Below are 24,746 nucleotides of genomic sequence, written 5' to 3' on the forward strand. Positions count from 1 at the left end.
ACACAAGTTTCTGAGAATCATGAACTTTATGTCTAGCTGAGAGCACAAGATAGTGCACTACAAACAAAATTGATTCTTACACCTGAAAAGATCCTAGTGAACATAAATGCAATTAGTTATGTATAGCAGTAATGCCTTCTACGTTGTGCTTAAAATGTTACCACATCCTCTTCATCAGCAAATATCTTGTGAATTAATAATAGTAAGGCTAACAGTCATTGGGAATTTGTTTACATGTTCAACAGTATTCTCAATATTATACATAGATTTCGACTTTGCAATTAACACTAAGGGGTAAGTGTTATTATTATCCCCATTTTCAAATGAGAAAACCTGCCCAAAGTTATTCCGCTAATAACTGAGACAGCCAGGAATTAAATTCAAGGAAATCTGACTCCAGAGTCCTACCTAAATTTTCGGTTTTCTCAAATTAGAGGTGTTATCATTAGACTAAAAAAAATAAATGTATATGTATTTATATAGTTACATATAAATATATAAACACATAAACATAAATATAAATATATATGTATAGATATTATATGTGTTATATATATAGAGAGAGAGAAAGACAGACAGAGACAGGGGCAGAGACACAAAGAGAGAAAAATCAGGTAGAGGTTACTCCTCTATAATTACAGGGTTCTTTGGTCAACTTTCCTAATTTTTGACACAACTTCCCAATTTTCCTGGAAGAAGCCCTTGAGTGGAGGCTGCTAATTGTGGTGAGCTTATGTTGTGGTCTGGTAATGTGCACAAACCGGGAGGATGAGACCAGCAAACCTTTTTTGCCTATGGCAGGCCACAAATTGAGGACTAACTAAGTCACTGCACTCGGTTGAAAGGCGAAGGAAGGGCCAGCTCAGCATGAGCAGCTTAGTGCTATGATAACATGTGAAAACCAGACACCCTTTTCAAAGCCACTACCCTCTTCATTCCCCGCAAACCTCCTAATCTCTCACCAAAGTCCAGGGACTTCACCACAGGATTAAGTAATTCCCCCTCTAAGCTACATCTCACAAATGACAGTCTGATTTCTCCCCATGTGCCATTTTCCCATAAATGTTACTACAGTCTTAGCTGTACTTAACCAGGGTTTAGGGTCTGATCATTTTTCTACTGATACAATATGGCTGCACTGAAGAGAAAGTTTCCCTTGCCACCTGAAAGCCAGATGGATCCTCCTACACAGGAGCACGAGACTCAAAGAAAGATTACATGGTCGAAATATTTCCTTGCTTCAGTTTAGATGGTTAGTTACAACACAAAGCACAGCATTATCAGATTCACAAGACCAAGCACCTCTCATCATGATGACTCAAGCTGAAGATGGCCAGCTGCGCACAGTGCTCAAAATCTAAGTTGAATTATTTCCCCTTCCCCAAATAGCTTTATCCTCCCCACACAAAAAGTCACTTTGAATCATCTTTCAAATTTTATTCCCATATTTGTAATCTGATTTCAATGACCTCGATAGATCACTTATAAAACTCAAGGCAAGTTCCAGCTCATCTATAAAAGAATAAACCAGTAGGTGTTAAATTTGATGGCTTTTTAGATTTTCATTTCAATTGGCATCCATTGCACCATCAAGGTTAAATTGTCAAAGGAAGAAAGAAATCACACTTGTTTCTAAATTTGTTAATTCAAGAAAACCGAATAATTCTCATTTCTACTAGAGGCAAAACCATAGATGACTTAGAAACAGTATGAATTGAAATATTCTTTTAGGCAAATTCATAAAAAGATACATGGTTTAAACTTTGATTTTACTGCTATGGAAGTGTAATATACTCATTCTCTTGGAATTGACAGGTTTTTTTTAAATGCCTTTTCACAAGTACTTTTGATAAAGTGGCATACAATTTCCCTATTCGTATGCCCATAATATGAAGATTCATATTTCTATTCATTTTGCCAGTAAAATGCCCTGAGAGATTTCCTCATCTTTCACAAACTGAAGAAGACCATGTAATATTGAAGGTGCACAGTATTCTATCTGGGGCAGAAAGTTCGTATTTTAAAAGCTGCAAAAAGATTCATCTGTTTTCAAATAGCTACAACATTAAGTTTATCTAGACCCACTGATCACTCCGTCTATATAATATAATACACTGAGTCAATATATACAACTTCTGCCCTCATTCTCTCCTTGCCACATTCCACCCCCAGGGAGGTGAGGAGGAAAAGTCAGAGGCGAAAGGGTAGTTAAATTATATGAAAATAAAAATGAAATGTCTGATAACTGGCATGTCAGAATAGACAGGAAAAAAAATTCAATCTTGCCTATCCAAATCTTATATTCCCACATGATCTACAACGAAATTATGTTGCCTCTGCCTTATGAAGAATCAATACATTGTAGAGCATTTTTAAATAAATAATGAGAAAATGACACAGATAATGACTAAGTTTTTTATGCAGACAAAAAAAAAACATAGTTCCTTTTACCCTTTGCTTAAGAATGTTCTTTTCATCATTAAATAATTATTCATTTCAAATACTAAGCTAGTATTTCTTTAAACAAAATCCATGTTATTACACTTCTGATACCTTAGGTTTGGGAAGAAAAAAGATCACAATTGATCAGCAAATGCAATGATGAACACTGACAATCTCAACATTTGTTAGAAGTAATTGCTAGAGAACATGGCTTTAATTGTGCATACATATTTTTATTCATTAAGATGAATAACCAATAAAATCCCACACTATGGTGTCTCAACCTCATAACACATTAATAAAGTTTCTTAAAGGTTTTGGCAGGGGGCCAGCACAGTCCATTAACTCTTTGCAAGTTGTAAAAAGAAGTAAAGTCATTTTGGTCTGTTTTGTGGTTATGAATGAAACAGCAGGCAGCCTGTATGGAAACGTCACTTTGGATATAGTATTGGTAATGGATGCTTTGCTGCTCAATCTGAACAGAGCAGGGAGAAGTTAATGTACCCTACCACAACCCAAGCCATGAGGCACTGCAAAGCTAATCTAGTTAAAAGTGAAGGAAAAAGAGCAGAGGACTCCAAGTTTGGAAGATCTGTTTATTTTGCTAATAGGCTGTCACACTGCATCTGGTTAAACTTGCCCACTGTGAAACCCAAAATTGTAGAATACACTTCAAGTGAGCTAGGACGGCTTTTCTCTGAATATTCTTTTTCTTAATAAAAATCTGGGCATCCACTTAGTGAAGTCTGAACTGTAAATTGATAAAATATCTTTTATTTAACATAAGAGGCTACATTCTACCTTGTGACTTCTTTCACTCACTTGAATTAAGTCATATAAATAACTACAACAATTGGTAGCTTTGTGTTTGTCCCTGACTTTGTCTAACAATTTGAATTGGAGTGCAATACTTCTCCCCAAAGCTTTGCTGTACCATCTGTTCTCATTTTTCATGACACTACAAACATTTCCTCTTGGAAAAAGAATTCAGTATTTTGCTTCCTTTTCAGAATGAAAAATGGAAAACTTGAATGAAACTAAATATATAGAGAGGCATCCAAGTTGTACAAGAAACATAGTAAATGTAGAGGGCATTTAAAACACGTTTCTTATGGTGAAGATCTCTACCCTTCCATCTGCTCCCATATAAGGACAAAAGTTCCTATTTTTTTTAATGTTTTTTTTTTTTAAAGAAACTGAAAATTTCAAAAAAATGGAAAAAAAAACTTTTAAAAAGAGATAGATTAAAACCCTTAAGTTTTGGAATATCAAAAATTCAGAAATACTATATTCAAAGAAACACCAAATCATTTTGGGCATTTCAGTTAGGAATAAAATACACTAAAGTATAAGCATATACATGCATGTATATACACACACACACACACACACACATACACAAAATGCATCCCCTTTAATCCCAATCAAATATGAATAGCATCATTAGTCATTACTTCCGATTGTTAAAACCACAAATTGGCTGTAATACTCTGTCACTTCATATGAGGCCAAAAAATAAAATTTCAAGCAGAAGAGGTAATTACAATAAGTACAGTAGAAAACATCATTCATTATTTTAATATTGTTTTGTTTAAATTTTTACTAGGAAAAAAAACAGAAAGAATATTTTTCACTTTCAATTGTAAATGTTCTTGAATGAGTCCTAAAAAATCTTCTCACGTCAAATTTCATTTATTCAGAACCAGCTTTAATATATAGCGAAGTTATTATGTAATTCACCTCTAAGCGAAACTAAAGAAAACCCTAGTTAACAGGTTGAAATTGTATTGCAATTGTGTATCTGTGTATACTTGATTATTTTGTGTCTGTTTAGATTAAAAGCCAGATACTCAACATCTATTCTCTAAAAGTTTAGAGTAATAATCACATACATATATTTCCACTATGTTAGGAATCACTGTAACCTGGAAAAGACCTGAATAAAATTGCAATCTTTCATTTAAAAACAAGACTTGATGCCCCATGGTATTGTATTTAAAAATACATATTACGTGTTTAATAATAATGTTACCTGCACTTGTTTTTTAAACCTGGAATTAGAATTAAATTACAAAAAGTAACCTAAATTCAGATATTAATGGACCTGGGAGGTTTCTAAAAAACTCTGCTTTATTTCCTAGAGCAACAGTATGAAACACCATAGAACTATAAAGAAAAAAGACAGGCTATAGAGGATATATGTAGTGGTTAAAATAAACTAATATTGGTGACTGTAAAATGACACTATAAAAAGTAGTGGAAATAGAGAAAAGCTTTGACCACCCATTGCCTATCTTTAAACAGGTACTAGTATAGTAACTCAAGGCAAGGAATCAACAAACTGTAATTTGAGTTTAGAAGACAGAGCTCAGAAGCAGGAGCAAAGCAAGGTAAAGGGAGCAGGCGATGAGAGTGAGAGCCAGAAATGTGTGCATTTATCACAGAGATAGTGAACCACCCTGCACAATTTTCCTAATGGCTTTCCCATCTCCCATGCTTCCCCAGCTGGGGGGCGCCCTCCATGTTAGCCCTCTCCTGAACCCTACAATAAATTCTGAGTTGAACTGTGTGATACCATGTTATTAAAAATGATTGTTGTGACAATGATATTATACTTAAAGGAAAGGAAGTGTATACTTTAGAAAGATCTTCAGCATCAAGAATTGACATTTAAAGGATTTTCTCTCAATTAACCAGCGTATCTACATCAAATGAATGCACCACTGGGCTTTATTGGTAACTGCAATTTCACTGGTATTAAGTGAAATATTTCCTCAGTGTTAATGAAAATAATCTGCCATTTATTCAAAAGTAAGTGTTACCTTTAGACGTAGGTGGAGGTTCTTTAAAAATGAACAGTTCTCATGCCAAAGAGACACAAGTTAATAAAATCCTGGAGAGAATATGTCCTATGGCAATGAGAAATTTCTTTAACCTGCTTAAATGGGCAAACCAAAAGACTCATATTAATAGTCAGAATACTTATTTTTAATTAATAAAAGAAAAACTACACCAGCTCATTTTATGGTTTGATGAGTCACATAAACTATTCATTGACTAAATTTTATTTAGAAATTACTCATATACTTTTGTTACTGTTCTGAAAGGTTATATAAATAATTACACACTCATTTAATTCTTAAATTGAATTGTCCCTTAAAGGGCAAAGTTTAAAATATTAAAATAAAATACCCCTTACAATGTGTTGGTTAAGTATCTCTACTAAAATACGAATTAAGAAAAATTTAGAAGAGAACTAACTACCTGAGGTAAGATTCAATCCAGAATACAGGATTGGGAATTCAAAATAAAAAATTTCCATATTAAGGCCGAATAGATTTCCTATTGATTACTAATGTGAATAATTTAGGAAACAATTTCAAAAGTTTTATAATTTTCTGAACAAAAACACATTTCTAAAAAGTCTACACTTACAATATTGCCCATAATACATGTTTAATAAATGTTTGCTAGATGCATGGATTTATGTTTAAATTACATGATAAAAATAATATCGCTCACATTTATAATGCTTTACAGCTTACAAAACACTTTCGCATAAGCTACATTATCCTAACAACAATGTTAGGTAGGTATTATTATCCCCATTTCATAGATAAGGAAATTGAGGCTCAAAGAGATTGAATGTTTTATCCAAGGTCATAGAGCTAATAAATTCTCTGCTTAGAGAATAATTAGCTTAGGTTTAGATAAGTCACTTCCTTCTTCCCCATTCCAGTCTCAGAGACACACAAACATAATATGCATCGCGTATGAAATGATACAACCAAAAATTATATATCGGTCATTTTATACATTACTGTATTTGCCTATTTCCATTTGTACTTTTATAAGCATTATTTTTGAAAGGTAATATAACATATTATCACGGTTTTCTTTTAAAAATGTTGTGATAATCCTTCTCACTGCCCGGGAAGTTTGCATGGGAGAAAGACTGGCACAATCAGGAGACTTGTGTCTTAATCATCACCCACCACTAACTTAATCTTTGATACGATCACCAGGAGAGCTTGTTCTAACCCAGTTTCTGGCCCATCCTCAGAGGCCTGATTTAATAGGTCAAAATGGGTCCCCTGAAGTCCCCTGAATCTGCATTGCTAAGAAGCTCATGGGTGATGTTCATGCTGCTGGTCCAGGAACCAGACTTAAAGAACTACTGCTCCACACTAACATGGAAAACAGTTCAGAAATGTAAATCTGACCATCCTATCCTCCTGAAGCCTTCAGTGGTTACCTCACAGCCCCGAGCATAACATCCCAAGTGCCTCCTGGTTAACAGTATCTGGCCGTCTAGGTCACTACCCAGGCTTATCCCTTGGGATCCTTTCTCCGGACCACCTTGTCCAGGAAGCCTTTCCTGACATTCCAGGTCAGTTCCGTGCCCCTCTGCTTTCTCCGGTAAGGAAGTGTGGTTTCCTCTGTCCTAACACTTTAAAGAACTGGAACCATGTGCTTACTAGTCTCTGCTCTCCACATACTGGAAGTTGTTTGTAACACTCCCCATGCCCATCCCACAACATTCAAAGGGCAAGAGTTCCCCTCATCTCACTCCTTTTCTTTTATGACACTTTCTGTCTACATCTGCGCTCCAGTCACATGTCGATTATTTCTAACAGAGTCCTCCCCTGTGCTTCCACATTACTTCCCACTTAACCTCCCCCAGGAAGGCCAAATCCTAGCCCATCACCAATCCCTCTTCCTTAAGAAGTGGCAAAGATCAGGACAACCCAAAGAGGCAGGCTGCTCTCAATTGAACACATCCCTGCATAAGACACCACATTCCCCCTCTCCTCCACCAGCCTACTCTACTCCTCACAGGACACAGGTGTGCTCAAGGATCTCCAGGCATAGTGGGCTGGCTTCATGGGCTCAGAGCTGTTCTGATGTCTTGTCCTGAAATTCTTAATTTAAAGCAAGAAGCCACATGTATTATGTAGCTGGTTATGTAACCACGTTATGGTGCCAGATACACCTCATCCTCAGCAGGCACACATTGCCACCAACCATTTTGACTTGTGCTACCTTAACGGGCATCACTCCCAGCACCTAGAAATAAGAAATTCAGAAAAGAGTTTTCCTATAAGAACCTGTTATACTTCCTTCTTTTGGATTAAAACAATTATATTACTGATTTTAACTTCTTTTCTATAGTGATATTTTTGTTCATCTGACACTTGTTAATCTAGCAGTCAACATTGTTAAACTTTATAGTCTATAAATTTGTACTCTTTTCCATATTTTGATTCTCCGCTTCTATTTCCTTGGTCCTAATTCTCTTTCCCACTTGAAATTTATTCTTATTTTAACTTACTATAAATGCCCTATTGAGAGCTGCTTATTTACAAATGCAGTGAACATGCGAGAGAGGCATGTATTGTGAAGGTAGTCATCATGTATAATTTAAACTTTAAATAATTCTACTACATAAAATATGTACATATGTACATATCTATGCTTAGATGTTCATTAGGAAAACTTGGAAACAGAAGAAATTTAGGATGAGGGGGTAAGGGCTCGGAAAGAAACAGGAGGAGGGGGGACATTTACTTTCGATTTTCACCCATATGTACTATTTAATTATTTTCTGTAAATGTACTACTTTAATTTTTCAAAGTAAATAACTGGATAAAATATAACTTACCTCAAGCTCATTAATTGGGTGCTTAGTAGAGCAAGAAAGAGAAAAATAATGGCTATAGCAGTCTTTACTTAATCCCCAAAGACACCAACTTTTATTTAGGTTTGTATAAACTTTCTAGCGTATTTCTAACAGAAAAAAGAACACACAGAAATACTTTAAAAAAGTCACTTGAAAATTTTAATCTCGGGTATCCACTTAATGGTGTTAAATGAAAAAGAGAAGTGGCAACATTAAACACCAGCACATATTAGTTGAAAACTATTGTAAGAATAAATTATTGATAAAAGTTAACTATTAAATGAGGAAGGATTTGAGTGTTGTGGGGTAAAAATGTCAGAAAGCAAATGTGTAAAAATTTATATTGCCTTGACAATTCTTGCTTATTTTAAATTTAAAATACATACTAATTCAATTATAAAGAAAAAAAGCACATCATCAGAAAGTCATAAGAAAAAAAGAATTAGAAATTGTTACTATAAAAATTATTCACAAAGATTATTCACAAGAAGTCAAATAAAGATGCAGCATTGTTGTTTTCTCTGAATGCTGTACTGAGAATGAGTTTAACTTCCAGTGTTATACATTTCTGCAATACTCTAATATTATTACGAAGGCCAAATATTACTCTTGTTATCAAAGCAAAATTTAATAAAGAATTCTCAACCTGCTTGTCCACTCATTTGCTTTGTAGCTGGATAAACGGCCCAACATCTCAGAGTTCCTTTCGTCATCTTATAAAAGGCAAATAGTAATCTTCTCCAAGCAGGACTGTAGTGAGAATTAACTGAGACATTTTATGTAAACTCCCAGAACAGTGCCTTGTTCATGGTAAGTACACCATAAATAGTAGGTATTATCATCGTTCTTAGTAATGACCATAGAGCCGATACATTTTCAACTCTACTGGACACAGCAGAATTCAAATTTACTCAAAAATCATGTTCAATAATAAGAAATAACATAGACTTTGTCTTGTTTAGAAAAAATAGGGTGGTAATGGCTAGCTGAGTAACTGATTGCTGCTGGTCAAGATCTGTTCTTTTTGCATTTTTCTAAAATCAATTTAAATGAAAAAGCAAAATACTTGTAATCATTTTAAATTAATAATCATTTGCAAGAAAAACAAAAACTGACAAGCAAGCTAGGGCTATTCAATGGGGGAAGGTCTGTCCTAACATGGGAGTGTGGATTATTTCATCAAGTCACTTTGTTGACCCCGTAAAATCCCTGTTGAAGATGAGGCAGAAACCAAAGAAGTTCAGGTATGAAAAAGGCCAGAGGCAGGATTCGAGTGAGTCCTATCAAAGTTTGCCTATATCCATTGGTAAGAATGAAGGGGTATGTGTATGCGTGAGTCCCCACAAAAACAGTGAACCTTAGAAGAGAAATACTGCATCCTCCAAAGAGCTCACATCACCCTGGTCGTAACACACATGCCAGGGCTACATAACAGTCGACTTCAATTTTGTTATCCTCACGTGACACGAAGGACTTGCTGTATTTGCTTTCAAAGTCATGCTAACTAAAGGAAAATAAGTATACTTTTCCAGTAAAATCTGCATCAGACAAACCCACAATCAAAAGTCATTTATTTCACCAAGAATACTCCGTGTACGTATAGGAAGTGGCGCTTTACACTAAAAACTAGAACAGCTATTCCCATTCATCCTCTCTAATATTTTTCCATAACAGCATAAGCATATTATGAATAATGTTTAGAAAAGTGCTACTGGGCAGAACTTAATAAAATAAAGTAGAAGATATGTGAAATGATTTAATATTTGAATTCACAAGCATGTTATGCCCCCAAACCATATTCCTTGCATTAAGTTGACCATTTCGATCAATCACCTTATTATGCTCAAAGGAAGAATAGTATTAATTTCCAAACCTCTGGGCAATAACTTTTTCCCAGGTTACATCTTTTACATATATTATATTCGACCTACACAAATTCCTATTTAAAGCAGATAGTATCTAAATTAGATTGTCTTACAAATTATTTCTAGAGTGAGCATGAGCAACCAAAAGATAAGATATAAATTATCTAATTATTTAATAACACTGGGATACAGAAAAAAGATGCAGACTAAGCAAACTCTAAATTTATAATATTTTGGAAGACTCATTAAATCTTTTTCTGGATGGTCTTATTGCCAATTGTCTCATTTAAGATAGGACTTTGCTATATCAGTATTTATTTGTTTATACTCTGCTTTATTCTACAAAAGATTTGAGAACACTTACAAAAACACATTTAACATCGAGATAAAACAATAGAAGAGATTTAATCTTAATGAAGAGACAATTAGGGTAAGAAAATAAAATATCTATGGTCAGTGACGGGGCATAAAAATGTATGCCTTTAGGTCCTGATACTTTGCCAGTAAACTATACTTTCTGAAGCAGGCTCAGTTTCTTTTGTGTTTGCTGAGAGTTCCTATATTACTTTGTGAGTCTAATGGCACTTTCAAGAAGAAGGAAGGAGTGCTGAGCCTAACAAGGGAATAAGAATAATGAGGTGTGAGCTACAAGGAAGCATTCAGAAGACATGCATTTTCCTGAAGGAAAAATACTGAAGGAACAGGTCAGTTGTCCAGGAAATAAGGACAAACACTATCACTATACCGGAGCCAAATATAAAATAAAATGATAATTTCTTTTTAAAGTTTAAAATTGTTTTGTTTCCATGATATTTCCAAGAGTCTGACTCTAAATAACAACTCCCAAACCCAGTTTCTGTTTTCAGCGCTTTCTTGAACTACCAGAAGTGTTTTTCCTCAAGCAGCACCTGATAAAACCCAGATTCCACCCACTGGCATTCTGTCCAAGCCAACGTAGCTTTAATAAGGCACTTGAAAAAGACTTTTCATACATTAATGTGAGACTCTGAAGGTCTTGGGCAAGCAGGAATGTGCTATCATAGAACTCTAGTTGGGCTTCTGGCCTCCTGAGACCAGTGACTACAGATGTCACTCAGCCAGCCTACAGAGTTCCCTTCATTTTTTACATTTGATTTTGGTATTTAGTTTACAGAGGATTTTACCAAGGGCCAAAAGAGGCTATTACTAACTGCCCAGATTTGGTCAGAGGTTTGGCATCTGAAATCACTGTCCCTTTTTCCCTGTGAGCTCAAAGTAGAAATGTATTTATTTATTTAAGTGCATTGGCCTTCATCATAGCTGATACCTAGGTTTCTGTTAGCCTTTAATCTTGTAAATCCAGGTAATTTCAGTTATTGATCTATCTTTCTGACCAATGCCATCATCAAAAGAAATTTATTAAGTACTCATTTGTTTATGTTGCTCTTGGAGGCCCCAGAGAGTGATCTTTAAAGAAACACTTCCTGCCCTCTTGAGAACCTGAAAGGTTCCTCTCTGAGCATCCTACTAGCTTTAACTGAATACCATTAAATAACTTCTCATTCTCCAAGTATGAAAACATTTTTTTAAGTACTAGTTCTTCATTAAAGAGTGGCTAATGAAGCTCATGTAGATAACCCAATTTGGTAAAAATTCTGATTGCTTTAGCCCTTTTACTCTCTGAAAATGTTGCATTCTATGGAATTTGGTACATCCTCTGACTACTCACTCTCTGCCATGTTTAAAGGTTTTTGTTTGTTTATTTTTTGGTTCGTTTTCTAATCTGATATATTTAGGATGACCAAATTTTCAACAATAATAGCAAAACTCAGATGCAAATAAATGATATTATTATCTTGGTAAATATAAATATATCTTGATAAATAATACTACTTATCTCTACATTCATTTAGGTTAATAGACAAACAGAGCTACATTATCTTCAGAGAAATTTTAATATAAGTCATCTTGTGGTACTAGGTTAAAAAGCCTGAGTTGAAGAGATTTTTCCAAATAAGATGTAATTCAGGGTTACAATGTCAAAATTGTAAACCTAAAATTAAACCTACTAACTATTTTGGTTTGCAGACTCATTTACTCAAAATTACAAACAACTCTACATTTGTTGCAAGAGAACTGAATCACACCGGGATTTTTTTCATTCACATGTTATTCTTATTTTATATGTTTTTTATGGAGGAGGTATTTTTGCTGGGGTTTGTTTTGATTCTTTTACAAAATGGTGAGTAATGTTACAGAGATAAATGTAACTGCCTACGAACACTCCAGGGCAGAATTCAGGAAGGAAGCTTGAATAAATAACATTAGATTTGATGAGATTTAAGAAATTTGGCGTTCTTCAGATGACAAGAAAATGGCATAATCTTTATACAGTGAAATTAAAGCTACGGTGAATAAAGCAATGTATACAGAATCCTCTTAAAAGCTAGTATCTTGATTCATTATACCAAAATGTCCCCAGCCACTCTAACGAAAAAGTTTCCATGAATGGAATTTAGAATAACTTCCCTGTGAGAGGATGGATCTGCACCAAAGCCACTTCTCCATCTCCAGTTTTGGGAGAGCATCAAAGCAGCCGGCCCTTGTCTCTGGTAAACAGTAATCTCAGCATACCATGCCTTCTTCACACTGAGCCAAGGAATTTCTTCCCAACAGGCTGTGGTCTGCCTCCTTTCCAGGTGGAGAGAAGGCAAAGTCAGGGAACAAGATCCCCTGAATTCTGTCCACCAAGGATTACCGGACACCTGTTCTAAGTTTTTATCTCATTATTAAGGATAATAATGATAATGGAGATCCATTGCAAAGTCTTAGGCCACAAAGAGAACACAGCTCTTTCTAATTAGTACATGCATCATAAACAAGGTAAACATATCTCTCTCAAGCCGTCTTAAAGCCCTCGTGGTGGTTCACAGGCTCAGAGAGAGAGGCGCTGATTCTGCTTCTGTGTTGTATAAGAGAAAGATGTGGCACTCTCCAAATATCACAAGAGAGATATTAAGAGGTAGGACTGTTCTTCCCAACGGGTCTTCCTTTCTATCAGATCTAGAGTTCTGGGAAAATCAGAAGCCCTGCTCCCGGAGCTCCCGTACCCTCCCACCATCTCCCTAGTGCTGGACTTGACCGGCAGTGTCTTTACTCATGGATCACAGTCAACGGCCCTCATATCTCTGTGTACCCATCATGTCTCAGAACTAACAAACTTTGCCTCTCCCCACACTTCCTGCTCTTCCTCCTGCCCCTCTCTCAGCTCTTTACTCTTCCCTAAGGAACCCTCATTTCCCTTCCAGAAAACCCTTTTATCAAAGCATAACTTGCTCACTTCTTGCTCTTCTCATCACTGGAAGTCAGCCTGTCCAAGTGCGTCCCAGAGCTTCTGTTCTTCATCCAGTGAGATCTAATGTCCCTCCTCCCTCCCCACAAACTCACATCTCATCCCTATCTTCCTTCCTGTCCCTCTCTCCCTTTCCCAGGGAGAGTTTTTTGCTCTGAACTAGGTTTTATCCTGTCTACCAACCCTCTACCTTCCTACCAAGTCTGCAAGCTCTTCTAAAACTACAATGCAAAACAAGTTATAAAACTCTGATCCCCATGTCAAGCCAAATGTTGACACATCAAGAGTCTTTCTGCCCTCCTGACCCTAGCTCTGGTTGATCGTTTCACATTTCACTTATACCTGTAATCCTTTCCCTTGTAATCTGGCTACTGTCTTATATCTCAAAGTAAAGACTTCTCCTAGCTTGAAAGGTTCACACCTCTACCTAAAAGCCAGGGTCTCCTATTCCTTGAATATTGCAAATAGTTGTTACACATTCAGTACTGATTATGTGCAAGGTACTGTGCTAAACATGCATTATCTCACCCAGCCTCACAACAACCCTACAAGATATGAATAGATTAGGTTGAAACATACAAATTTTAGATATTCAACTGGTATCGACCTATGAAACTGTTATTATATATTTATTAGCCCCATTTCTCAGTAGGGAAAACTGAGGCTCAATGAGACAAAATAACTTCCTCAAAGTCACACAGCTCATATACATAAGACCCCAAAGCTCACAGCCACTATAAACACTTTGCTTCTCGAGCTTCTCTTCCCCCTGAACAGAGCTGGCCCTGTCTGCAGATCTTTACTTAGGAAATTCTCGTTTTCTCTTCATTACTTCTTTTAACAGCCAGGCTAAGACCCACGTTCTCCCATGAAGTTTTCCTGGTAATTCCCAAGCTAAGCTGATCCCAGCCTCCCTTGGAATCCATGATATAATTTCATGAGTTGCCCTTTCTTATACCGTCTATGCCCTCTACTCGTTCTTTACCAGTGAGCTGTTTCTTCTCAAACTAAACTGTATACTTGGCAAAGCTAAGAAACTCTACCAAGTATGTCATTTCTCCTCTCTGAGCTACCGTTTTCTCATTTATAGGTCCAGCAGTCCTCAGATTTACTTTCAGATTAAATAATAAAAATGAAATAATTAACTTAATTTAAATGAAATGCCAGTGTATAAAACAGATCAAGGCTACCCTCATTAAGAGGGGAAGGCATTAAGAGACTTCCTACTTAGCACTACCCATTACCTTTCCCTCTATAAAACATAAATGAATAAAATCTTGGCTTCGATCAGGAGGTAGCAAGTGGTCAAGTCCTCCTTTTCATCTTTGCATCCCTATTTCCAATGCCCTGAAGTCTTTCTTGAACTAAACTGTACTAAATCAGTATTAATCAGTACTAAACAGTACATAAACAGTATAAAGCCCTTTTGATATTGTAAAGACCGCCTCCCATGTCAATTGCTTCCAAGCTCTCATTTTTCTAAAATGCTTTTTACATTTTGCTAATGTTAACTTTCTAGAATACTGCTTGGAACATTTAACATCCTTGCTCAGATAACCGAAGTAGCTCCCCCTTACCTACTGTGGAAGGCAGAATTCTAAGACGGTCTCTAAAATCCCCTGCCTCTTCTACATACACTGCACAATCTCCAGGACTGTGAATATGATGGATTTAGCCCTATGATTAGACTATGTTATCTGGCACAGTTGACCTCGACTTGGGCAAGGCGGGAGTAATCCAGGTGAACCTGACCTAATCGCATGAGTTCTTAAAAGCAGAGCATTTTCTCTGGCTGGTCTCAGAAGATAAGCCAGAGAGACTCAAAACATTAGAAAGAATTGATGTGTCCTTGCTGGCTTGAAGATGGAGAGGGAACATGGTAAGGAATGGGGTGGTCCTCTGACAGCCAGAAAAGAAATGGGGACCTCAATCTTATACCCACAAGGAGCTAAATTCTACCAACGACAAGAATGAATTTGAAAACATATTTTTCCAGAGTTCCCAGATGAGCACTCGCCCCAGTAACCACCTTGATTTCAGTCTTATAAGAGCACAGAGAACACAGCCACGCGGTACTGTACTTCTGACCAGCAGAACTGCACACTAATAACAGTGTAGCTTTAAATCACTAAATTGTGGTAATCTGTTACACAGCATAAGAAACATATACACCTACTGAATAAAGTCATTCTATATGACATTCACTGTCTTCAAGGGTCATTTCCTCAATTCCAGGCTCAGCTCCCCTGACACCTCAAACCCCAGGAAGCTGGGCCGTTGTACCTTTGCCCATGCTACATTCCCAGACAAGTCTGTCCTTTCTCATTAACCACCCTCATTTAGAAAACCCTCATTCCATGCAGCGCAGATCGAATGCTACTTCTTATCTAGAACTTTTCCTGCTCTTTGGACTCAGCATTAATACATTTCTCCTTTCTGCTGCTCCCTCAGAATGTTGCCCACAGCTCTATCTAGTGAATTACACAGCTAAACAGAAACTCAGAGAGGTTAGGTACTATGCCGAGTTCATAGAGCAGGGACTTGATGACAAAAATCTTACCATGACAGAAGCCAGGCTGTACTCTGGGGCGCAGTGAGCAGTAGAACGGATCACTGAGCTCATCTACTCTAACCAAGTCATCTACTTATTGATAAACGACTACTTAAGATTCCAGTTCAAACTTCTATGTTGCATTGTTTTTCTGAATTGCAACCTATTTGCAACAATTTTACCTAGTCCAATCCCCACCCATATTTCCCATTAAAAACACATTTTGATAAGAATTCTATTAAAAATTAGCATTTCAGAATTCTTTAGGGCATTTATCTATCTATGAAGATGATTAGCCTTTAATTATTTTACAATTACACTAGCTTCTTTTACACTTCAAGTTCTTTTCCTGTTATATAATTTGATAGGAGAGAGAAATCCAAAAGTAAACTTTTGAGAAATCCTGTTTTCCCTCAGTGTTTAAAAGAGAGAAAGAAAAAGAGTAACGTATTAAAAGAATAGATTAGAAGCCAATCTAATTTCAAAGAAATGCAAAATAGAAAAATCTTCCTATCAGCTCTAGTTCAATTCCTCCACCTCTCCGTCTCCTAAGAAAATGGAAGTGGCTGTGACTGACAGAGACTAACTGCAGTACTAGGAAATCCACCTGGTCTCACAGGCTCTGGCTTTGGCTCCCTTCCCAGACACCCTGCATCCTATCAACCCCTCAACGGCACTCCAGTTGGCCAAGAAGCCACCGATGGGAGTTCTGTGCCTGTCTTCTAGGATTTTGCCCCTCGAGTAAATAGGCTTCTTCTACCTGCCCCCCACCAAATAATCTAAAACAATATTCAAAGAAATAAGCTCATAATAAAAAAAAGAAAGAAAGAAAAAGAAAAAATATCTCTCCTCAAGTTACTCCTAATCTCACCCCTTATTGTATTTTCCTGAACAATTAGCAGCTTTTAAGATATTTCTGGACTACCTAAAAGCCACGTTCAAACAAGCATAAAGTGAAAAATTAGTCCTGGGTCACAAAAAACTGTGCCGGCATTTGCTGAGACCTCTGTTCATTGCTGTCACAGTCAAATACCACAGTTACTTTTTAGTCTCCACATCATAACTCTCTGTGTTGAGACACTATTTCCCCAATTATGTAAAACTATGACCTAACAACCAAAAATAAACAGCTGAGAACCAAAGAGACTAATTGAAACAGAAAGTGTCCTGAACACAAACCAAGATATATATGACCCCAGTTTTAAGATCTGCCCTGTCTTGTTCTCTTTCAGAATTATATATTTTCCATTATCATATTTCTTTACCACTAATGTAGGTATACAGTTTCCTCTATTCAAGGATGTTAAAGTGGTTTTTCAATTTTACAAATTTTCCTTTCAAAACATTTTTAAAGTATGAACTATAGCTTTGTTTTATGAAAGCATTTGATTTGGATAGTCAAGGATCCAAATCCCAAAAAATACTATGAAAAATTAAATATAAATGTTGTTCTTGAGACCAGTGATTATTTGGGTCTCCATTCATCCTCACGCTACATTCCTTCTCAAGAACAGGGCATTTTATATGATGTATTTGAAGGTAATGATTGAACTTGGAATGGAACAAAGTGATGGACTGTGTCTGTGGTTTTTGTAATTTAATGGCTTTAGATTTATAAGGAAATTTTGTTTTATGAAAACGACACGAAAAGATCATCACCGCTTATGACAGAAAAGTCTGAAATAAAAAAGAAAGAAGTTTTCCAGCTTAATAAGTAGGCATTGTGCTTAGAAACAGATCCAGCTTTACCGAAGTATCAAGATTCACTCACAAATTTGCTGGAATTCTCCATGAAAAGAGCCAAAAAGTACTCAAAAATACGGAACAAAATATTTAAAGGTCCAGGCCAATATATTTGTTTCTAACGAATTTTTTTTTTTATGCTGATCATACATAATATTTGGTCATTCTGACAATGTATGTTATTTCATTTTGAATGATCCGATTTCAACAATATTGATTAAAATATGACAGAATATGGATTGGGTAAATTTTTCAACAGTAGTCCAGAAGATTCAATTATTATAATCTTAAATTGCCTCTGAGGGTTCAATATAGAATTTAAAAGTTATTAATTGAAGAGATATATACTATATATTTTTAAAGAACCTATTATTGTTTTTCTAAAATCATTTACTGATGACAATTTGGCTTTGTAACAAATGTTGAAAATATTATTTCATTGAGAGATTAATTATCTGCTTTATAAGCTAATAATATTTGAAGAATATTTTTGGCTAGAATCTATTCAGTAAAACCACCATCAAGAAAAGTGATGAATTTATAGCCCATGAGTCTTAGTCTAAAAGGAAAACAAAAAACCTAACATGATCTTTATTAATTTAAGCACATATTTTTTAATTATTACAGATCATTGCTAATTACATTTTTAAAATAAACATTAGCCAAATACAGCCAAAGAAACCCTAGAAAATGACTTTTTGTTCAGATTTCAAATAGTTTCTTAATTTATCATAAACTCAAGATGTGTGTGTGTGAAATCCTTTCTAAATATGCCCAGAAAACCACTACAATTTTAAAAGCTTATTTGTCAATTCAAAGGTTTCTGACACTTAACCATTGTCTGAATGGATAACCAGCTCACCAGCTCATTTACTTTCAGACTGTGATAGCCTTGCAGATAAAGCCAGTGTTTTTTATTCCTGGCGGTTAGTATATGGCATGAAATATTATTAGGTGCTCAGAAAATGTCTCTGATGAACAAAGAATTGATGAAATTTTTAAAACTCAATGAACAATTAGAAAACATTGTTCTTGACTGTCTCTCTCCAGACTTGAAATGTATTATACCATGTAGGGGAGAAAAAAGCAAGGTTGCTTTGGATTTCATGAAATGGATATTTTCCCTGGACCTAAGTAATATGAATGCTATCATGAAAACTAATAACAGTACATGATGACTTGTTTGTAATCATTTTTAAAAATATTTCCTCTGATGCTATGTAACTGTTGATAATGGTAGACACCATTTGTAGATGTCAATGATAAGTCAGCATCTTACAAGAAGCTTCACAAAAGTTGGCTTTAATGCTCAATACAACCTGTCAAGATGGATACTATTATTATCAGCCCCATCTTACAAATGAGGAAAGAGAAGCCTCAAGACGTTAAACGACCTGCCCAAGTTAATGTGGCTGGTGAGCTGCAGAGAGGAGTCTTCTCCATCTCTAAACCCTGGGCTCCATCCACTGAACCACACTGCCTCTCACGATTCTGAAGTAATCTATACCCATTAATTTAATTTTACATATTTTTACAAATATATTTTAGCATATTTTAAAGGTCTAAAACTTCATGTTTAACTCATATTGAATAATTCGTTTTCTCTTCTTTTATTCAGACTTCTCATCCAACTTTCTATTTTCTATATAGCTTTTTAAATATGTATCCATCCTAACAGCAGAAGCAACTCTAAAGATATTATGTACAAGCTGGCTCTAAAAATAATTACACTGGAAGAAAAACATACACATAAAAGACATTAGACTCCTGAATGAACCTTATGTTTCTTAATAGTAATTCCCACATCTTAACTAAATAATGTTCTACTCAAACCCATGTACAACAGCCCACTTACTGTCACTACACACTCAATTTTAATGGTCAAAATAGTAAACATTTCATTTTTCATTGAATTTCTTTGATATATATTAATTACATTTAAACTCAAATTACTTGTAAATTAGTGTGTGCTTAGTTTTATAAACAGTCTAGTGAAAAAGCTTCCTTTCTGGCCAGGCTTTACCATTACATAAGAAAGGATCTGATGATTTGACTCTCAGTCCATCTGGGGTCTCTCTTTGTGAGTGTATTTCAATCTTACTGGACGTTCATCACTAACGTAATTTCGCATTCATTTGAACCCAAACCAAAACTGGTTTAATGTCATGTTCCTGGTAACTCAATATGAAATAGTGACATAAAAAAAATGTTAAATTTTTGGAATCTTAGGAATCACTTTATCTCTTTTAAATCTTTTTAGGTAGTAACTTTTATTACTATTATTTTATTAGGTGTACTACTTATTTATAAAAAGGTTTGGGGAGATTTATGGGGAAAAAATAAAACAGAAGAGCGAACCACTTAAATACAGTATTAGGAAAGAAGTGCCCTAAACAGCACACAAAAATAGAATATATAAGATTTAACTTCATATAATTTCTGCATTCACATACAGGTAATCCCCAACTTAGTAAGGAATAGAGCTCCAAAAGCTCATAGGTAAGTCAATGGTCTGGAACTTACCCTGAATTCTCCTGTTGAAACAGTATTATACAAGGTGAGTAGGTTTCATACCAGCCCACAAAGTCTAATTCATCCTTGAATGCAACTCAACCAATAGTACCAATATGAATTCTGAGTCTAGAGACGCTGGCTTGAAGAACTAAGCCGAAATTGAAATAAAGTATTTATACAGTAAATTCATTCACCCAACAGACATTAAAGGAGTACCAAGAGGCTACACAGTGTCAGCTTTATACGTTCTAATGCTGGAATTCAACGGATCTGATTCTTAAATGTAAACTGGAAATAAAATAACGCCTTAAATAATAAATGTAAAGCCCCTGGTACATAAAAGATTCTTAATTATCTTTAGTTCTCTTCCTTCTTCTTCAAGTGATGAGAAAGAAAAGGAGTTCTTAGCTTTCTCAATAAATTCCTGAAATAACCCAGGTTTAACTTTGAAAACCTCTTCTCTCACTGTTGGCACTCCTCTCTCCTCTCTCTGAGACTCATCTTTCCAGTTCCAGCACCCTGTGCAAAACCATCACTGGGCCAACCACCTTATACTTCCTACTGTTCCAGGCCCTAAGAATGTCACCTCTCAACCTAAACTCTATCTCCATTCCTGCAGCCACTCATACCTGAAGATGTTAAAAGAAAAGCCGATTATATGAATTTAAAACAATCACTTCTGGTAATTGACTTTTTTTTTTTTTAAACAAAAAGTCTGTTGACCCCAATGAGTTCCTAAATACAGTAACATCTAGTAAAACAGTGTTGTAAAATAATTCAGGCACAGTACAACTGAAAAATGTTTGGGGACAGGGTCAAAGCCATTCCTTTATCCATTCAGTCTGCATTTATTAAGTGCCTACTGGGATGGACACACAACAGAGAGATCATGTCTTATAGAGTTTAGACTTCATCAGGGAAGACAGAACTTGTTCAAGCTTGATGAATGTTTCCTAATAGGCATTAATAAACAGTTCTTGAACGAAGTGAAGAAATGTTTTGAAGAATCATAAAGTGCTATGGAAGGGGATGTGAAGAAAGGCATCTTTATTGAAGTCCTCCCCTAGAATACAAGCCCCATGAGAGAAGGGATGTCATCTGCCCAAATCAACCCTGAATCTCAAGGACCTAGAATCATTTCTGGCATATTTTAGGCACTTCATAAAAAAATATGTAAAAGAAATAAGGAAGGTTGGCCTAAGCTTCAACCTAAAGAATTAGTGAAAATTGGGGGAAATGGAATTAGTAGAACTAAAGGCTCTTGGATTGGGAAAATGAAAGGAGGATTCCTTGACAAATTTAAAGAAGTGAAAGGAGATTGGAAAGATGATGAGTCAGAAGCTCGAGGAGAGAAGTGAGAAATGAGTTTGAAAAGGTGGGCAAAGGCCAAGTCAGTCTAGGCTTTTCAGGCTGTGTAAAAATTTGAAACATTTTCCTGAGACTGCCTAACTCCCTCGTCTGAAATCCCTAACTTGGACTGAACTTCCTACAACCATATCCCACAACAGCTCTGAGGTTATGGCAGGTAGATTCTGGTGGTGGGAGGCAAAGAAGGAGAGTAGAAGTGGTCTCTGTATGTTAGAAAGATGGAAAACTCAGGCTATCCCTTTAGAGCTGCCTATACTGCCTATACCTATACTGGAAGAAATCACTAATGAATAAATATATCCTGGAGATGGATAGATAGATAGATAGATAGATAGATAGATAGATAGATAGATAGATAGATAGATATGTATGTGTGTGTGTGTGTATCTATATACCTACATATAGATATCTATACGTAAATATATACAGATATATATGTATATATCTATATATATCCATATATATCTTTTGTCTAAAGCTCTCCTGTGAAAGAAAAATCATTCTTTGAGGCATTGTTTATAAATTCAGATTGCTAGCTATCTAAGTGTGCTGGAATAGTTCATTGAAAGGAAGACCTGAACACAAAAACATTTTGCCTTTGAATCTAGGTGTGTGAGTGAGTGAGTGAGTGAGTGAGAGTGTGTGTGTGTGTGTGTGTGTGTGTGTGTGTGTGTGTGTAAGGTGGGGCAGAGACAGAAAGAGGAAGACAGGAAATTTTGTCAGGGGGCTAACTTTAAAAGAATGGAGGATTACACACTTCACTGTTCAAGGGTGACAGAGAGAAAACGAGGCTGGCACCAAGCAGGAAGCCCAGTCTTGTCTGAATAAAACAGTGCACATTTATGCAATCCCCAGTACCAGATCTTTTATCACAAACTATTTTGATTGCATAGAAAGAAAAGCGTTAAGTAAAAATTATTTACTCTGGGTCTATTATGAAAAGAACAGATTAACTCCCTAACACTTCGTTCTTTTTGAAGGTGTATTCTCTACCTTCCTGGTATGATTTATATTAATGAGAGGTTTAAAACAGGTTTTAACTTAAGAATGATTGCTGATGGTGAAGTGCGGTAATTATACACCTTATGACAGGACACGTGAATGGCTCATACAAGGGAACTGCATAACATGCCAAGCTAATCCTCCTTGCATAAAAAGAGAGAATACTTTGCAAGCCGGCCGATTTTAAGCTCCAGTTAACAAAAACCCTTTTTGTTGGAGTCTAAAACAAGAATGGGTTAACAAAAGCAAAGAGGAAAAAAATCTCATTTTTTCCCTTCTTCACAAAATATAGTATTACAGGACTTAAAGGTTTTGAAAGGCCGCGATGTGCCTGAAAGAGTTGAGAAAGAAACATGGTCTTTGCCAACAACAACAAACTTAAAAAGATTCCAAGGTAAATCAGAATGTCTTATCAGTAAGGAACATTACAAATTGATTCTAGTTTATTGTAATTGTTTTATTTTTTTATTTTTATTTTTAATGAGTTAAAGGTGTAGAGGGGGAAAGCACAACATTCTCCAGCCAGGTGAAGATGAACCATTTTATGGATGTTAAAAAGGAAAAACCATAAGCCATGGTGGACAAGTCAATAGTGTTTGTGCCGTTTCTGCATGACTGCGTTTTCTCATATGAGAGCCACTTTTGGACAATAACAAGACCCCATAAAGCATCTGCTTAGAGATTATGGCCTCACCACACTGGGAATGTTCGGTTAACACAGAGCAGCCATGGGCTTAACTCTGTGCATGCCTAGTCTCCCCACTGCAAAACACACAGAATGTACAGTGAAGTTGTCCTAGATGCTTTCTGAATCATTTGCCACCTGGGAAGAAGACAGTCAGCTGCTGGCACACCACTTCCTTGCTCAAGGAAAGAAAAATGAACAAATAAAAGCCACCAGATTTATTCTATGTCATGGAAATCATTAAGAAAAGGAAGACAATATAGAAGGTTCAAGGAATGAAGTCTAGAGGTCCATGTAAAGTCTCAGGCTAGTGATCAAGCCTCAGTATTAAATTTTTGTAATGGACATCACCTTAGAAATTTTTAAATTAGAAATTTAAGGAACAGAATCCTTATATTCTTATATGTCTCTTAAATGATTCATAGAATCCTAAATTTTGACAAGTTTCCATTGAGGTGAACTATTCATTTTATTTTATTTAAATATTTTCTATCAATTCATTTGTCTATGTACTATCTCCTGCAACTATAGTGGTCAATCAACACAGAAATCAGGAGTGCCCCACCATCTACATTCAGGATTCCCCGAAGTAGAGCCCAGGGCTGCCAGCTCTCAACTAGCAAACTGACATGCTTAGCAGGACAGGTCAAGAGGGCAGGCCTGCCTCTAGTTCCTTCCTTCTGCTAACACATGCTGCATTTGCTTTTGACAGGACAGAGCAGCAAGTCTTCACTTTTTAAGAAAATCAAGTCGGAGCACAGGAAGCTTAAATTGTGGCACTTCCTATGCTAACTGTGTTACCACTGCTCTTCAAAAGATCTTTTAGACATGCAGTTTAGCCCAAAAGGTAGTAAATCATGTTGAAATTGTGAAATCCACAAATACAGCTTAAAATATTCTCTTTCCAAATGCAAATAATAATTAAACCATTTATAGTCCCTCATGGGTAACCAGAATTCCTAGATGTGAAGTAATTTCTTAGAGAGTGATCCTAAAATTTTTAGGAAAAACATCTTACAATTCACCATAAAGAGCTTTGTTAAAAGTATAAGGTTCAGCATTCAGCCGTTGTTGTTATTCTTTAATATTTGTTTTCGAAATACATATGTTGCAAAGTGAGCATATATACAAGACAGAATAAATTAACTAGTACTGTGAGCTGAAATATTTCAGTTTAAGTCCAGTCTATCAATTTTCATCTGAAATAATGACCCAGGGGGTGCTTTTGTCATCATTAGCACTCATTCCAATATTCAAAAGTAAAGTTGCTCTGTAATTATATATATTATCTTACATAAAGCACCTATTCCAAGTTTTTTTGTTTTTTTTTTTTTTAAAAAGCATCTATTGATTATAATTATCAAAATGAGAATCTAGGGCAATGCTTTATTATGTTATATGTCAAGGAAAGGATGCTTAGAGAACTTCTGTGACTCTTGAAAAACCCAAGGAGTCCTTTCTCACCAAACTGTCAAGACTAGAAGAAATGATCCTGCAGTAGAGTGTCAGAGGATTACTCTCTAGATTGGATGGCAGAGAGACTAGAGTTTTCAGCATCAAAAACA

The 24,746-nt window shown here is 35.8% G+C and overlaps 1 protein-coding gene across 7 annotated transcripts in view; it reads right to left on the reverse strand.

Annotated features, from left to right (window-relative positions):
- NFIB (nuclear factor I B) overlaps positions 1-24,746 on the reverse strand; it is a 220,183-nt gene that overhangs the window by 119,202 nt on the left and 76,235 nt on the right. The gene's annotated exons all lie outside the window — the stretch shown is intronic.

Source organism: Pteropus vampyrus, unplaced genomic scaffold (genome assembly GCF_000151845.1).
Source record: "Pteropus vampyrus isolate Shadow unplaced genomic scaffold, Pvam_2.0 Scaffold109, whole genome shotgun sequence".
In the NCBI taxonomy this organism is placed as follows: Eukaryota; Metazoa; Chordata; class Mammalia; order Chiroptera; family Pteropodidae; genus Pteropus; species Pteropus vampyrus.